Genomic DNA, 12,797 nt, shown 5'->3' on the forward strand with positions numbered 1-12,797 from the left:
CGGTGGGTTCGATCTCAACAGAAATAACACTGATAAGAGCAGACTTCCACAAAATGTCGGAAAAGGTGAACACAATGGAAATAGTGACCAAATCTTTAGTGGAGGACGTCTCAGAACTGCAAATAAATATGGAACGGATCTCGAAGGAAAACAAGGACCTGCCTGCTAAGCTGGATGATCAGGAAGGGCGCTCAAGGCGGAACAACATCCGCATAATAGGGGTTCCAGAATCAGAGGATACGGGAGCGATGGACCTTTACGTCGAAGACCTGATCAAGCAAACACTTAAGCCTAAGGGTCTTTCTGCCTTTTTCTCAGTGGAAAGGGCGCACCGAGTCCCGGGGGGCCGACCGAAAACGGGTGCCTCCCCAAGGCCGATTATTGCTCGGCTCTTTAATTTCAGAGACAGGGATGCGATACTGCAAACAGCACGGAACTCGCCCCCCATTAAAATCCAAAACTCTACGTTGGCGTTCTTTCCAGATTATACGGCGGAGGTCGCACGCAGGAGGAGGACATTCTTCGAAGTAAAGAAAGAACTTAGGGCACGAGAGATTCCTTACTCAATGCTCTTCCCAGCCAAGCTACGGATCGTGGCAGACAACAAAACGTGGTTTTTCGACACACCGGAGGTTGCACAAGACTGGCTGGAAGGCTGGAGGCCAACGGGACAGCCTCGCCGTTCCAACAGGACAAACAAGCACCGCACTAATGGATTTCGTCCGGGCTCCCAGGCATCCGGGGGAGAAACAGCACCGCACTCACCTCTGAGCGCGACACCGGAGATTGAAGATACCGAAGAACAATGACTTCCCGAGGTCACCTTTCTAAGCCAAATGCAACGCTGACCGGACGAGCCGCCAAGGACACTGGGCGGAGGTACTCCGTGGACAAGAAGGGGGGGCGCTGACCCCGGAGAGTCCTTCACCCCAGCGTGCAAGTACTGTGTTTTGGGTTTGGGTCAGGCACTCTGCTGGGTTGGGGGGGCGGGCAGTTTTGAGTCCGTTTAGCAGGGGGGCAGGGAGGGGGGGAGTTGGGGGTTGGGAAGTTTTGCAAATTCTAGAATACTTCAATGGTCGAGATTGGAAATATAAGGCACATCCACGCAGGGTAGCGAGAACCCGGCACTTACATCGAACTCAGTTGGCATGGCAAGCATGTACTTTCAACCACAGAACCCATGGCACACACTACACGAGCTGACACGGGGGGGGGAATCTAACACGGGGCCAGTGATGCCGTTGCAACTCATGTCTTGGAATGTGAGGGGACTGGGAGACAAGGTCAAACGAGGCTTAGTACTGCAAAGTATAAGAAGATCAAATCCGGCCCTGGTCCTATTACAGGAAACACACTTGACGGGCACAGCAACACATGCACTAGACAGAAGAGGTTACCATATGATTGTTCACTCCGAATTCACTAGAGGGTCCCGCGGTACGGGGATCCTAATGGACCGATCTTCTAGATACATAGTCCAGTCCACGAAGGTAGACACACAGGGGCGCTTTGCGGCGACACACGGACAGTGGGAAGGGAGGCCGCTGAATGTGGTCTCGGTGTACATTCCGCCGGCACTGCACGCAGTCGCTCTCCCGGAACTGGGGAAATTCCTGCTGGAACTCCCAGAGGGAGATCTCATCTTAGGAGGGGACTTTAATGCAGTGGTACACAACACACAAGACAGATTTCCGGCACGAGCGCAGACTTCCGGGCCTTCCCGGCTGAATGGCTTTCTAGAAGCACAGGGTTTGGTGGACATCTGGAGGCGGTTACACCCGGACGACCAACAATACACGTACCACTCGGCGGTCCATGACAGTCTGTCACGGATTGACTACTTCCTAACACTGGGAGATGGACTCCTCACTATCGATGACGTACAAATTAAGCCAAGGGGTATCTCGGATCATTCCCCGTTGACATTTGTTCTCTTCAACCCGGAGCGGACCCGAAAGCGCATCTACCCGATATACCCGGGGTACCTTAAAGTGCCACTAGTGGCTAAAACTCTGAAAAAAGCGACGAGGTGCTACCTCGCAGAGAACGTCGGCTCAGTTTCATCCCCCTCTGTCTTGTGGGAAGCCTACAAGACGGTACTTCGAGGGCAAGCTATATCCACCATCACAAGGCACAAACACACCCAGAAGCAGGAACTAATAGATTTAGAGGACAAACTCGCCAGGGCTAACGAAGACAATATGGCCGATCCATCGAGGGACACGCTGCACACGCTCCGGCTGTGTCAGCAGCGTCATACCGATCTTATACGCCGTAAAGTAGTAGAGAATATAGCGGCCACAGCGCACAGGATATACGATGTCGGGGATAAAGCTAGTAAGCTCCTAGCCTGGCTAGAAAAAAAACAGGGAGGACAGAGAAATATACTACAGTTGAGGGACCCTGCGGGTATACTACAGACCCGTCCATCACTGATAGTAGGACTATTGGCAGACCATTTCCAAAGGGTGTATTCCCCTGAATTGGATGTTACACAGGAGATGGCAGAGACGGCTCTCGTGGGGGTACCCACCCGCACCCTGTCACAAGACAAAGTGGAAGAGCTGGAAACTGACCTAACCGCTGAGGAGTTACGGACGACTATCGCAGCACTACACTCAGGGAAAGCTCTGGGCCCCAACAGGATACCGATTGAGTGGTACAAAACCATGTCAGAGACGCTTAGTACACCCCTACTCAATATGTTTACTGAAAGTCTGGAACAAGGACAATTGCCGCCTGACCAATGTGTGGCTACCATAGTGGCGATCCCGAAACCCGGCAAACCGCCGGAGGACTGCGGCTAGTACCGTCCAATTTCCCTCCTTAACGCTGAAAGCAAAATCTTTGCGAAACTATTGGCCAACAGATTGCTGCCTCATCTAGCACACCTAATACATCCAGATCAGTCAGGGTTTATGCCGCACAGGAGTACGGCGATGAATCTCAGACGATTGCATGGTGTGATGGCGCGAGCTCCGTTATTGACAGAGCCGGCAGCAATCCTCTCGCTTGACGCCAAAATGGCGTTTGATTTGGTAGAATGGCGCTACCTCTTCGCGGTCCTAGATCATATGGGTTTCGGCCCAAAATTCATAGCGTGGATTAAATTATTGTATAGTAACCCAGTGGCGCGAGTGACGGCGAACGGCCACATCTCAAGAGAAATACCGCTAGCAAGGGGTACGAGACAAGGCTGCCTGCTCTCGCCGCTACTGTTCGCCTTGGTACTGGAGCCGTTAGCCACTATCATTAGGTCCACCCGGCTACTGCGGGGCATAGACTGGGGAGACGATTGGGAGGACAGAGTGTCGCTATATGCCAACGATATGTTAATATACCTAACGGACCTGGCAGTGGGAATTCCAGTGTTACTGGTGCTGTGTGAGAGACACGGAGTAGCCTCAGGTTATAAAATTAACTGGTCGAAATCGGTGCTTTACATGCTGCATGGAATGCCACCTAACCTGGGAGAGGGCTGCCCACTAATATTGGAGACAGCATCCTTCCGGTACTTGGGGATCCGGATCACGCGAAACCTCGCGACATTTCAGGACCTGAATCTCAGGCCACTGCTCGACAGATTGAAAACAGATGTAAAACACTGGAAGACCCTCCCATTAACGTTATTGGGCAGAGCGGCGCTATTCAAGATGCTGGCGCTGTCCCGTTTCCTGTATGTCTTGGAGAACACGCCGGCGATGGTCCCATCGTCGTTCTTCAGACAGGTGTCAGGTCAACTGTCGGGCCTACTATGGGGGAACTGACCAGCTAGGGTCGCACAGGTGAAACTGGTCAGGGACTGGTACAGTGGGGGATAGCACTCCCCAACTTGGAATTATACTACTGGGCGGCTCACCTCAAGGTGATCAACCAATGGATGCATGCACCACAGGATGACCCGGCGTTTTTAGCAGACAGGAGGCAGCTGGGTACTAACACCCTTCTGGCCCCGCTCTACAACAAGGGACTGACGGCAACACTGATTGGCCCGACTAGACACACAGCGTCGCTATGGCATAAAGCGCAGGTACGACTGAAGTGGGAGGGTGTGATTACACAGCTTACACCCTTGTGGGACTCCAAGGCCCTGGGTAACCTAAGACATAGTAAAGGGTTTACCCAATGGGATAATATCGGGATATCCACTGTAGGTGATATGTGGCCGAAGGATGGGGTGATTCCATTTGAGACCCTGAGGGAGCAGTATGATCTGGGCATTAATGAAACATACCGTTACATACAGATTAGGCATGCATTAATGAATGCAATTGCACCGGGCACTAGGGTCCCGGAATCTGCTCCGCTAGAGGACCGCCTACTCACAGACTATATGGAAGCCAGCGCCACTTCCCTCACCTACCGCAAACTGATAAACAATCTACCCGACCCGTTGCAGAAACTGAAAGAGAAATGGGAGGATGAGTTGGGGGAGATGGATGAGACAAACTGGAATGCAGCAATGGCGTCACCTAGAGAAGCTGGTATCTCAGCGAGATTTCGGCTAGTGCAATTTAAAATATTACACCGAGTATACTACACGCGCACCACCCTACATAAAATACAGAGGGCAGATCACCCTTATTGCTTGAGGAACTGCGGAGAAGAAGGCACACTGTTTCATACCCTGTGGTCCTGTCCCAGCATGGTGGACTACTGGCGGCGTGTAACACGCACGGTTGCCCAGACTCTACGAATCTCCATCACACCTGACCCTAGAGTATGTTTATTGAATGTATGGGGCCCGACCAACCTGACGTCGCATGGACGGCAATGGGTGGTTATTGGAATGATGTTGGCAAAGCCAGATATAGCACAAAAATGGGGGGCATCGGAAATACCAACCTTAGCGCAGTGGTGCAGAAACATGGATTTGCTCATGATGGCAGAGAGGGCGGTGTATCAGCAGAGAGCTAACCCACGTAAATGGAATAAAATATGGTCACCTTGGAACACATATAGAGGGGATCTGTGCGAGCCACTGCCCGAAGAAGAGGATTTATACAGTTCGGGGGAGGAAGAGGACATAGATGAGGGGTGTTAGAGGAGACAGGGTGGGGCAATGACAGGGGAGGCTCCAGAATTCCCGTACTCTCCCGGCATGAACAATTGCTATGCGAACTGTGGCATATAGGGCTTTAATCGCTATACTACTATGATTGAACATAACAATGTGTATATTGCATAATGCTGAAATTCCAATCTATGACCCTAAAAGTTGAAAGTTGCATATAAATTTGAAACTGTTGCACTAGCGGTTGGATGTGGCTGAATGTTGACGCTACACTGACGAATGATTGATCATGCTAATATGTCTGTCTTGCTGCAACAATAAAAACAATAAAAACAATAAAAAAAAAAAAATGTATAGATGCCTCCTGTGAATAATGTTCCTGCTGGAGAGAGAGAGGCATTTTGTCTAGTGCCTGTTTTTCCTCATCATGAAGTAGCGGAAAGGGTTAATGTGACTACGGCAAAGAACGTGTACTATGCAGACCACTTAACGGCATTTTAAGCTCAATGAGTTACAGCTTGTCACAGAGGTCCTTTTGTTACTTGCATTTCATTAGTTACAATCCTAAAATGGCACAGTTAGGTATGAACTGTCTTCAAGAACCTGCATTCAAACTGTGTGTATAGGTTAGAACATTATTTTCTCCCCCAGTCTTTTATTATCCTAATGTTGCTAAAAAGGGTTAGTTTGCATAGATGAGCATTCTTTTTACTTATGCCAATTACTGTGGTATGTTTTAAATCCTGAGTTTATGCTTCTCCAGACCATACACTCTTAAAATATACTGCATACTAGTATCTATGACGTGATTCCTACAACTTGCAATCCTCACCGTCATATGTAACATTTCCTATAGACTACATTTACACAGATATGATTCATTGTCTCTGTATAATGTGTGTGTGATGTATCGATCTCTGACACTCTACATTGTTATGAGCAGCTCTATAAAACAAATAAAACGTATATGAGAAGGTAAGTACCCTTCCATAACTTGATTTTGATAGAAAGTGTCACTCTAAGTGTCACACATTTGGTCGTTGGAAGTCATTCATAAGTACACTGAAACTATGACAATGTCACACATAAGCATTCTGAAACCTTGGCAGCTATGGAGATTTAGTGTGCCTCACTCACATAAATGCACTTTTTGCATCATAGAGTGATTGATACTGCCAGGATTCTGTTCCAGTGTTAGCCAGCCAGGTGTTCGCTTGGGAACATTTAAGGGATGCTACTACTATTATGATAGTAGTATACCAGAGGGGTTAGCTTCTTCCTTGTGGCTTTATGTAGCTCATACAGTCTCAATCTCCCTGATGTACGTACTGTACTATGCAAAGGGAGACCAACTTGGCCCATCAAAAGAGGTTGGAAAAGCAAAGATCATTCATGGAAATGAATTAATAGTTCAAAATGTCATTTTAGATTAGGAATCTAGGAATAAGTTATCTGATTTAAAATAATCAATACTGTGTCTGTCAAACTGTTTTTTGTAAAGAGAGTACCACCAATCATTGTTCTTTTTATCTTTATTCCTTTCATAGCACCCAAGGGCAAGAGGGCACCCTCATAAGCAGCTGCCACCACCACCAGCGCCGCGGAACGTTTGAAGACAACCACAACCAGGTCGACTCCCACCACCAGCTCTGCAGCCTTGGCAGATGGTTCTGGCGACCCCAGTAAATCATGTTTATTATTATTTCTAACTTGTAACTATTCCCACTAGTAAAAGTATGGCCTTGTACATTTATACTATTTACTTTTCTTCAACTTTACTATCAAAGGTTTTTTATCCCTTCATTTTCCAGTGTTTTTCTATCTTGTGCGGCTGACTTTCTCCTGTCTGTAAATTTTTTTCATGGACATCGATTCACCAAAATGCCAGGGGTATCAGAAGTGACATCACACAGCCTTTGACCTTAATGAATCATAGCATTTGTAAAGCGCACTACTTACTCTGGTTTATAGACGAGGGTTCCTCTGAGAGTGGTGTTGGGGTTGGTGTGGATGTGGAAGTGGAGGTGTTCGGTGGTGCTGAGGGCTTCGTCGGTGTTGGGCGATTCCTCCTCCTACTCCGTTGGTGCGGTCCCTGCTGGTGATCTTGTAGCCTTCCGGGATGGCTATGGCGATGTCGGATGCCGAGGAAGGGTTCAGCTAGGTCTCCGTCAGGAAGGTGACGTCTGGGGTGGTTGAGTCGAGTAGGTCTCAGAGTTCATCCGCGTGTTTGCGGGCAGAGCGGGTGTTGAGAATCAGAGGAAGTTATATCATATGACCTTTAATCCTGAGTCTTTCCAGGAGGTGAAGTCATATAACCTTAATCATTAGGACATCACAAGAATTGACATCACTAGCATTCGATAATAACTGCATCATTATTATGAAAATACAAGTTAAACAAATGTCTGTTTTAATTTCCACCTGTATTATGGTGCTGATATGATCTTCGAAAGTGGTGGGAAATAATACTAGCTCTGAATTGTAGAAAGTGAAGCAAATGAGCCAAACCTCCTCTATGGAGTGTGCAGAGAGGTCCAGAAACTGAGGAAATGTTTTTAAGTATTGGGTCAAATAGTGCATTGTAAAGCACATTTTTCAAATAGATTAGCTAAAAAGGGCTCTCATTAAATATTCATGTATTTTCCTATTATGCCAAGCCAATCGACCCCATTGTTTCAAAATGTGATCTAGGGCCCCTATATGTTAAAAAATATCTCTAGCATGTCAGGACAAGCATTTGATCATGGCTGCCCCGCTCCCATATCCCACTGTTGTGCTCCCATATGCAAAGACTTACCTACAATGTGCAGTAATCATATCTACAAAAACATCAGCGAACACATACAGAGGAAAAACCCTTTAAGTACAGCTAGTCAATCATCAGTCTTAAAAAGGCATCAGCAAACACACACGGGGGGAAAACTGTACCATTGTAATGAATGTGGAAGTAGTTTTCATGACTCTTCCGCATTAAGGATTCATCAGCAAAATCACACAGGGGAAAAGCCTTTCCAGTGCAGTGAATGTGTGAAAAGCTTTAGTCAGGTATCAATCCTGCAGAGTCATCAGAGAACACACACGGGCAAAACCATTCCATTGCAGTGAATGCGGAAGTAGTTTTAGTAACTGCTAAAACCTAAGGATGCATCAGAGGACACACACGGGGGCAAGCCATACAAGTGCACTGAATGCAGGAAAGGCTTTAGTCGCTCATCAGTTCTACATCCCCATAAGCAAAAACACACCTTCATTGAACACACATGGGAATAATCCAAGAGATGCAGAGAATCTGGCAAGACCCTAAACACATCAACAATAATACTGACCCATTTGTGGACACACACAGGAACATAAAAGTGCAGTTAGTGTGATAGAAGTCTTGACTAGAAGGAAAGAAATAAAACGGAGATATTTGTGGTATTATGAAAGTGTCTATTCTCAGTAAATGTTCATTTCTCTACATGGAGGAAAAACCAAGAAGTACCAGGAAGCTTATTGGGAGACTAGCATAATGTGGAATAAAAGAAAAGAAACATATCTTTTCGAGTGAAACAGACAGAAAGAAAAGCATCCAAGCACAACTGATCACGCTACTAGTTAAAGCAACACTGTGAACAATACTTGGACTCATGGGTATTTTCAGCGAAATTTAGGGATCACTGATAAAACCCGATAAGTCATGAACCCAAAACAAATGTACTCCCATGGAATGCTCATCCAAAAGTCAAAGGTAGTTCCTAATAGTGAACAGTGTAGTATACACGTCATCCAATCAGCAGGATGGTAAAGAGGCTTTACTCCAGGGGAGTGACAAGCACAAGAAGAGCCAACACAGGCTGACGCACAACATGCAAAATAGGCAAGCTACTGACAACATTTATCAAACAATATCCTAGGATAAAAGCTAGATAGGAGCATAGTTTTTGTTCTCTACACTAAATAATACAATCAACCACTCACTCACTCATGTCTCTCTTTAATGAAGAGTGCTGTTACCATCAAATTTCCTGATACTCGTTGTACGAAACATAGATGGAAGAAAGGCTGAGTCAGTCATACCGAGCTGACTGCAGTTCTGCCAGTTTATATTTCTATAAACCCTACCATGGGAAGGCAAGAATAACACTATTACGCTATAAACTCTAAAGTAGAAAATCACTTGCTCCAGCTCCAGCTAGTCAGCCCTGTCCTATCGGCGGGGTGTCTGGAGCTGCACTGGGGTCTGGCCCTGACAAAGCGGGGAAATCAGATAAGATTGCCCCTAAAACTGGGTGCACTGATGTCTCACAGCCCAAAAAACAGACCGGGACGGTCCTCCACTTGCCCCCTGAAGCCTGCCCTTATGTTTTAGTCTTAGCAGGAGTTCCTCCCCTGCAAGAGGATCAAAGGGAGTCTTGGGCCCAGCTGAAAAATAAGTCTATTGACTGGTTGTCCAGGCATAAAAGCGTAGGGCGGCAAATCTCCAATGAAATCATGACAGTAAGATGGGTAGATTGGGTGGGTCCCTTGCCAAAGAATATCACTGGCGACTGTATTGTCCTGAATTTTAGACATCCAGCTACAGTTAACCATCTGTTAAATAGCAATAACATCCACTTCAGCCCATCCACTGCTGTGACCCCTCTACCCTTGAGACACATTTATAGACTCCCATTAAGACCACCTACACCAATCTTTCCCTTATCCAATAGATTCAGTGCTTTATCGAATCTGCAGTACCAGGGTTGACATTCAACAGATGACCCACCTGCTACTGGAAGCCCTACGGCCCTAGTTAGTGTTCCCCAGCCCATTAAGAATGCTAGTACCATATCCATCACACCGAAGCTTCACATGGAGGTTACACCACCTGGGAGTCTAAATACAGATGAACCTATTCCCTCTCCCGTCATTCTAGACGCTGGTTGCACTGTATCAAGTTGGAATTTCAGGGCCGGACTGGAAACCCAAACCAGGCCTGACAAATTTGACAGCCCAGCCCCTGCCTCTTTTGTTGCTTGGGGTGATATAGCAGCACCAAAGCAAAACCAGCCCCAGTAACAAATACGTTTCCCAGCACTGAAGAATCAGCCCGCACTCTTCCAGCCTCCCGGGGAAACACCCGAAGCTCGTTACAGCCAGTCCGGCCCTGCTCAGGGTGTAGGTTTTACTGACAGTGGCAATTTAAATACCTCAAACACCAATAGTGTGCAGAATAAGACACTCTCCTTGCGATGTTTGCAGGAACCTGGGAAACTGGAACATGAATCAGATGGCACTGAATGGGATGTCACAGTCAATGGTCTCAGCCCAACTGGCCTCTGTGCCGAGCATGCAGAATCAAAGGCAGATATATTGGAAAATGCCTTCAGTCCAGATAGTCCCACAGCCCAATGCAGAATAGAACGCCAAATTCTCAATAAATTCAGGATTTCAACAAATTCCTTCAGTGATTAATAAGAATTTTCCACAACTTCCACCTACACTAGCAGTTTCTACTGGAGTGAATCAGACTCACGGTGCCTTAGACGGCAGAAGGGGTGCATGCTTGGTGCAATCCTAGAGGTCACCCAGAGTGGCCCTTTTATAGAAGAAGTAAATGGGAATCCAGCATCTCTTTTAATCAATAAATGTGCCTCCGTTCCACAGTCAGACTGACGGGAACGCCCACCCCTCTTGGGAAAGGAGTCCAAGTTGTAGGCATTTCTAATAAACAACTAATAAGCTGTCAGCAAATGTTCCCGTACAAATTGGGTCAATGATGAATGGCCACAAACTTAAACTGTGATTAAGATCCAGTTATTATGTTAGGGAATAACCTTGTAAAATGACTTGTGGATTTTTGGGGAAGAGTCACAATTCATTATTCATGTTGTAGGTGTGGTTTATTAAATTACATTTTGTTGTGCCATGCTTTCATGAACATTCATTGATTGCTGTCATTTTTACCTCATCGTGAACCATGTCAATAATGTGTTCTCTCTGTCTAAAAACTTAAGAACTTTTCCTTGATTTCTAACTAAGCAGGTTCTATGTCAGTTTGCTATTTTATATTATATTAAAAAAAATCTTATATCTTAGCACACATTTGTTGTGTGTGGTCTGTCTATTGACTTTACAGCTAGAGTTATTTCTGATTCTGGCTTTTGATATACTTTAGAGGTTCCCTTTATGTGATTCTCTTGCAAATATTATGATAATTATTTCTCTGACTGAGTAACCATGTTTATGCCTTCAGTAATTATTTGAAACCTTTAATATAGCTTTGAATCTTGTTGTAGCTCCAAAGGCAAGGGCCTTTACCAAGGGAGCGTTCCTTTAAAGGGCAGTATTGCCTGCTATGGCTGACTATAAGGTCATTACACTGTTTGCCCCATGAGGGCAGAATGTGTTAATCAATAAAACAACGGTGTCCCAGAGACCGAGGGGGTTGAAACACCTCAGGTACTCCGGAACCTTTGTTTCAAAGCTGTTGCTGTAAAACTTGAACAGTTAACAGCCGCATGTGAGACCACGGTGGTTAATTGTTGAACATTCACAGCAATAGCTGTTAAAGGAGGCTGAAGTCAGCCCCTGGTTCTCCCTGGGCTCGGTTGTTTTGTAAATCCAGGACGGTTATTTGTAAAATGTGATGAGGTGGGATTGTCGTCTGATGCAAAATTATTTCTTTACTTACTTTCAAGGTATTCTGGGATGACAGGCAGTGCAGCGTGGCTGCCACCCTTGGGGTAACAAAAAACATAATTGTCAGGTAAGGATTCCTATAACTCTCTGTTTCCTTTCCCCATGTTTCTTCTTTCTCTATTCTCTTTCTTGATCTCTGTTTTTTTTTGTCTCTTTACTTCAACTTTTGACTCTCTCTGTGCACTATTCTTGTTGTTATCAAACTTCTGATAATAATATGATGGAGCCACATTCCACTCTTGGAACATGTTGGGGGCTGCACTGCAGGCCCAGTTCCTTTTTAGGTCAGTTTTGCGCAGCAGTTCCTTAACTATTATCACATTTGTCTCCTCTACACCACGTGATGGTGGTTCACCCTGATTAGAGGTGCCACGCTGTTGCGTTGCTACTGGGTTTAGAAAGTGACTGTAATTTTAAAATTTTATTGATTCATTGTGTGCGTTCTAATTGGGGGAATGTTTTAAAAACTATTATAATTGCTTACTTGTGTGGGGTTACTGCATTCTTTCCAGGCACTCTTCTGCTTTTTTCTTCATCTCGGGGGGGGGGGGGGGGGTTTGGGGCTTGTGGGGGTCTTTTTTTCCTTCCCCAGTTCACCACGGCTCGCCAATTGTATGGAGGGATGTGAGTTTTTCACTCTTGCTGCTCTATTCCACTTCCTGTCCCAGATCGATGGGCAGCGCTCTAGTTGTTCCTGACTGGCCCAGCTATTTAATGTGAATGTCGGGCCTGACGCGCAGTGAACACACGCAGCAGGCACGCCTGTCTTTGTCAAGTTTATGCCTTGTGCCAGGGACGCTGTCCTTTTTGTTGTAGACCATGGTACGCCCCTTGTTTACCCGAGAGGACAGCTCTTGGAGCTTCAAGGAGAGAAGGATAGAAGGATGTGCACTGCAGGTCAATGAACTGTGAGCATTGGGCTATATGAGTGTGTTAACTGTAAGACAGTCATTCCATTGGGGGTAGCTAAAAAAAACAAGGGGAAACGTGTCAGCCCTACCCTTACCCATGAAACAGTCCTTTTCGGGGCATTTCCTGAATGCCAGATCTCTGATTAAACATAGAGCAGAATTTAATGATTTTGTCTCCTCCCGTAGGCCAGATTGGGTATTTATTACTG

At 46.1% G+C, this 12,797-nt stretch overlaps 1 long non-coding RNA gene across 1 annotated transcript in view; it reads left to right on the plus strand.

The window, feature by feature from the left end:
• Positions 1-11,733, plus strand: part of LOC144768086 (uncharacterized) — a 51,099-nt gene extending 39,366 nt beyond the window's left edge. Inside the window, exons 2-3 of the long non-coding RNA XR_013598467.1 lie at positions 6,562-6,696; positions 11,677-11,733. This is a non-coding gene — a long non-coding RNA (uncharacterized LOC144768086). The remainder of the gene's footprint in view (positions 1-6,561; positions 6,697-11,676) is intronic.
• The last annotated feature ends 1,064 nt before the right edge of the window (positions 11,734-12,797 follow it).

Source organism: Lissotriton helveticus, chromosome 1_1, assembly GCF_964261635.1.
Source record: "Lissotriton helveticus chromosome 1_1, aLisHel1.1, whole genome shotgun sequence".
Lineage (NCBI taxonomy): Eukaryota > Metazoa > Chordata > Amphibia > Caudata > Salamandridae > Lissotriton > Lissotriton helveticus.